This window comes from Python bivittatus, unplaced genomic scaffold (assembly GCF_059951505.1).
Source record: "Python bivittatus isolate LINGU-HERP-01145 unplaced genomic scaffold, Pbiv_v1 ctg000020_np1212, whole genome shotgun sequence".
Lineage (NCBI taxonomy): Eukaryota > Metazoa > Chordata > Lepidosauria > Squamata > Pythonidae > Python > Python bivittatus.
The window spans coordinates 61,988,121-61,993,417 of record NW_028277030.1 but is presented as its reverse complement, the minus strand read 5'-3'; the positions used below and the strand labels follow the sequence as shown (position 1 = coordinate 61,993,417).

The window sequence follows — 5,297 nt, the reverse complement described above, 5'->3', positions numbered from 1 at the left end:
ATGCTGAGAAAACAGAAAACGAACCCTATACCCAATCAGTTGTCGCCCGGGTCAACAAGGAATGCATCAGATGTAGAGTTCCACTTGTCGTCAAGTGGGCAACAGGACTCAGGAGCTATGGCCAGGCAACCAGGGCTTAGCCCTGTAGGATTACTGGAAGAACAACAACTGCACACAAGACAAAAGTATATTGTGTTTGAAAACCACACCATTATGGCCTGCTATTATAAAGTGGAACCAACAAAGTAGGGCTACTTAAAATGAATGTTTGAACTGTGGAAAGGAATTTATCCAGACTCAAATATCACTGAACAATGATTAGCAGATCAAAGGAGATTCATTACCAGAAATAAAATATTCAGAGATGCAGAACTGGAAGAGATTCAGAAAAAAATTGAAAATGGAAGACCCAAGAACAATAGTAGAATAGTTGAAGAAACTCAGCAACAATTGGAAATATAGAGGAAACAGCTGATACGAACTACAGAAATCACAATTCAGAAGAAGTAATAACAACAGAACTAGTACAAGCCAGCACTACAACAACTTATGAACTGACCACCCCCACCCCGGCAAGAAGAATTAAAGGAGAAAATTATGGCATATGTACAATTAGCAGTAGAAAGACAAAGACTGCCAGCACTGAAAGTAGTGCCCCCCAAAAGCCCAGCACCTATAATGAAGGATGTGAATAAAACGCTTGCTAGGATTAAAATAACATCTATTGAACAAACCAGTCAGCTTGCCTACAGTACAGCAGTGGTGGTTACAGAAGAACTGGGTATCAAAATTAGAAAACCAAGACCAAAATCATATTCAATCCCAAACTGGAAGATCAGACTGGAGCCCAAGTTAAATAAATTAAGATCAGATGCAAGTGATTTAAAGAACATGAAAAAGCAAAAATGGAAGAATTTAAGGATCAAGACAAGCCTAATAAAAAAGTATTGGCTTAACACCAGAAAAATGGAAGAAACTTTGGAAATCATAAAGCAATAAGGAAAAGCAAAAGGAAAATGGAATGCTACGAGGCACGAATCATCCAAAGCAAAATTCAAAGCAAAAAAAAAAAAAAAAGCGATTCTACCAAAGTATAAATGGCAATATAAATTCTGAAAATGAAAAACCAAAATGAAGCAATCCAGTTTCGGAAAGATCTATGGGAAACTCAGAAAGAATATAACACAAATGCTGGATGGATAAAAGAATTTGAAGATGAATTTAGAAAAAATGAAATGGAAGAACTAATTACAGCAATAGAAATGGTTAAAAATCAAGTGAATATGATTAAAAGCTGGACATCTCCTGGAAATGATCAATTGCATGGCTTTTGGCTCAAATATCTGACTAGCTTGCATCCAATTATAGTTAAACAGCTTAATGGAGTATTGCATAAAGGAGACATCAGTGACTGGTTAATAACTGGCAAAACTTACCTGATTCAAAAAGACCCAGAAAAAGTGACAACACCAGGAAACTATAGGCTGATAACATACTTGCCTACAATGTTTAAATTACTCACAGGCATAATAGCAGACAACATCCAAGTTTATTTGGAAGAAAATAACATCTTTCCAGTAGAACAGAAAGGAAATAAAAGGAAAAGCAAAGGTACAAAAGATCAACTTCTGATTGATAAAATGGTTTTGGAGAATTGCAAAAACCGAAAAACCAATTTACAAATGGTCTCCATTGATTATAAAAAAGCGTTTGATTCATTACCACATAGTTGGATCATCAAATGTTTGGAAACAAGCAGTGTCAGTAAAAACACTAGAATGTTTATAGAAAAAATAATGAAGCAGCAGAAGACAGAATTGGTGGTTGGAAATGAAAAATATGGGCTTGTCAACATTAGGAGAGGTATCTTCCAGGGTGGCTCATTATCACCCTTATTATTTGTCATTGCTATGATCCCACTTTCAGTGATCTTGAAGAAAACAAATCTTGGCTATCAAACAGCAAAAAATGCTAATAAAATCTCACATTTGCTTTATACATGATCTGAAGCTTTATGGAAAATCAGAAATCGAAATCCAGTCATTGACAAATACTGTAAGATTATTTTAGCACAGATATAGTGATGGAATTTGGCCTAGAGAAATGTGCTACAGTAGCAATAAATCAGAGTAAAATCATGAGCAGTAACTGAAATGCCGAATGACCAAACCATCAGGAGCCATCAGGATGAAGCCTACAAGTATCTGGGCATTTTACAGATGGATAGCATCAAGCATGGACAAGTTAAAAATGTGATTAGTGAAGAATACATCCAAAGAGTGAGAAAACTGCTAAAGACAAAATTGAATGATGGAAACACCATCAAAGCCATCAATACCTGGGCCATACCTGTTATACGATACACTGCTGGAATTATTAACTGGACACAAGCTGAACTGGACAGTTTGGACCAAAAAACAAGAAAGCTCATGACTATTCACTATGCATTACATCCCCGTAGTGATATTGATAGATTATACTTGCCCGCAGAAGTGGAGGCAGAGGTTTACTTCAAATCAAGCAATCTCTCGAAGAAGAAAAGCATGAGTTGGCTGATTATGTAAAAGACACAAGAACAAGCACTGATGCAAGTTAAAAACTGGAACTTACTGAATGTTCAGGAAACAAAACGTGAATGTTGAAATAATGTAATAAAAGCATGAACAGAATGCTGGCAAGGAAAAGCATTACATGGTCAATTTCTACAAAAGATTGAGGAGAAAGTGGATAAAGATAAAACCTGGCAATGGCTTACAACTGGAACATTAAAAAAAAAAGAAACTGAAGGCTTGATATTGGCTGCTCAAGAGCAAGCTATTCGAACTAATGCAATCAAGGCCAGAATTGAAAAATCATCAAATGAGTCAAAGTGCAGATTGTGCAAAGAAGCAGAAGAAACAGTAGATCATATACTCAGCTTGTGCAAGAAGATCACACTAACTGACTATAAATAACAATATAAAATAGTCACCAAAATAATTCACTGGGACATCTGTAAAAATTATCATTTGCCTGTAATGAAAAATTGGTGGGACATATAGTTGAAAAAGTAGTAAAAAATTAGCAGGTTAAAATATTGTGGGATTTCTGAATACAAACTGATAAAGTCTTGGCTCATAACACACCAGATTTAACTGTGGCTGAAAATAAGAAAGTGTGGATAATTGATGTGGCAATACCAGGGAGTAGTAGAATAGAAGACAAAGAATTGGAGAAAATCACAAAGCATCAAGATCTGAAAATCAAAGTTGAAAGTTTATGGCATAAACCGGTAGTGGTGGTCCCAGTGGTTATTGGCACACTGGGCGCCATTCCAAAAAATGTTGGATGGCACTTAGAAAATCTGCGAATTTACAAAATTTCCAATTACAACTGCCAATTACAAAAGACCACACTGCTTGGATCCACACATATACTGCACCGATACATTATAGCATCCTAGGTTCTTGGGAAGAAATTGATGTGAATGAAGGCCAACAACAGCTGAAGAACTGGCAGCTGTGATTTCACATGTTGTTATGAATAATAATAATAATAATAATAATAATAATAATAATAATAATAATAGTTTATTTGGTCAATGACCAGCAAAAATTTAAAAAAAATACAAGACCAAAGTAAAATCAAATAGATGAGATAAGTGACTAGCATAACAAAGATAAAACAACACATCAAAATATGACATACACTGCTATAATGGTACATTAATTACTTGTGCAAGTGTAAATCTAAAATATAACAGTATGAAGTAAAATATATATCATCTAAAAACAAGATAGCTAGTATGTGTTAAATGTAAGTGATAAGTAAAACAGCAGTGATTATTTCTGTAACCAGTTATGCCTAATTTTCACTGCGACAACATAGAATTTGGCTATTGCACAGGTGATAAATGGTTTAAATCTTCTAGAAGATGGTTCACATAGAAATTGTCAGGTCTTCCTGGAAATTTACATATTAGGGGCAAAATATAAGCAGACCTGATATCCCTGTTGAGTTTACAATGTAATAATACATGCGAAATGGTTTTGATCTCCGTGTCACCATGGGGGCAGGTACGCTCAGTTAATGGAGTTTTGGAGTCTCTGCCTTGCAGCAGTGTGGATGGTAAGGTGTTATGCCTGACTTTGAAAAATGCTATCCTCAGCTTGCGGAAAATTTTATAGATATCTTGCTAGTTTCCAAGTGCCCTTCTTTATCCAAACCCTGCCATATTGGGGCAGCCTATCAACTATTCTTTGGGTGAGCAGTTGCTTGGCTTGGTCATTTCCTAAAGAAATTAGGAATGGTACAGAAATCCCATAGAATACCAACTTCTGCTCTATGGCCTGTTTCTAGGGAGAAGGAAAATTGTCTATTAAAACTAAAGGGGTTAGTCCAACTGGAAAGAATTGGATTTTCAGCCAGTAGTTTATCCTCTTCCTCCAGGCCTTTACCTGGATTGCAGGCATTCCTGCCTCAAGCCTTAACCGGGCATTTGCTGTTCCATTGGGTGCAGCGAGGATTGATCTAAAAATTTTTGTCTGCACTGTTTCCAGTGCATCCTTCATCACATAAATTCCTACTTGTGCCCCATAAAGGATTTGAGCTAGTGGCTTGGCCTCAAAAAGTTTTAATGCCACAGGGATTAATTGTCCTCCACTTGTATAAAAGAAGCGCTTAATAGCAGTTGTAGACCTAAGAGCTAGCTGCATGACATGATTCTGGTACACTTTCCATGTGCCTTTAGAGTGGAAAACCACCCCAAGATATTTAAATGCAGTAACCTGCTCTAAAGTGTGCCCTTCTACTCCCCAAGATTGTTGGATGGCTGATTTAGCAAAGACCAGAATTTTAGATTTATCAGAATTAAGAATCAGGTGATTTTGTCTGCAGTAACAAAATATTGTTGCTATTGCTCTCTTCAGCCCTATAAGCGTTTGTGAAATTATAGCAGCAGCATCAGAGTAGGGGAGTTTAGGGATTTTGTGCCCTGCTAGTTTAGGTGCGCAGAAATCTGGATTATGAAGAAGGTCCACCACTGAATTGATGTACAAGTTGAAAAGAGAGGGTGTAAGAATACATCCTTGTCTCACTCCTTTCTGAATACTTATTGTGCCACAGAGGAACACTTGGGTATTGCACCTCACTCTTAGTGGTGTTGGAGTAAAATTTCTGTATAAGAAAGAGGAGGTGCCTGTCAATAGTTGTGTTTTTTAATTTTTCCCAAAGGACATTCTTGGGAATTGAGTCAAAGGCATATTTAAAATCCAGAAAGGCCATGAAGAGGGAGGATTTCTTGTTATGACTGTATTTTT

At 36.5% G+C, this 5,297-nt stretch overlaps 1 pseudogene; it reads left to right on the top strand.

The window, feature by feature from the left end:
• Window positions 1–1,505: 1,505 nt before the first annotated feature.
• On the top strand, window positions 1,506–3,442 carry LOC148217068 (uncharacterized; annotated as a pseudogene).
• Window positions 3,443–5,297: the final 1,855 nt, after the last annotated feature.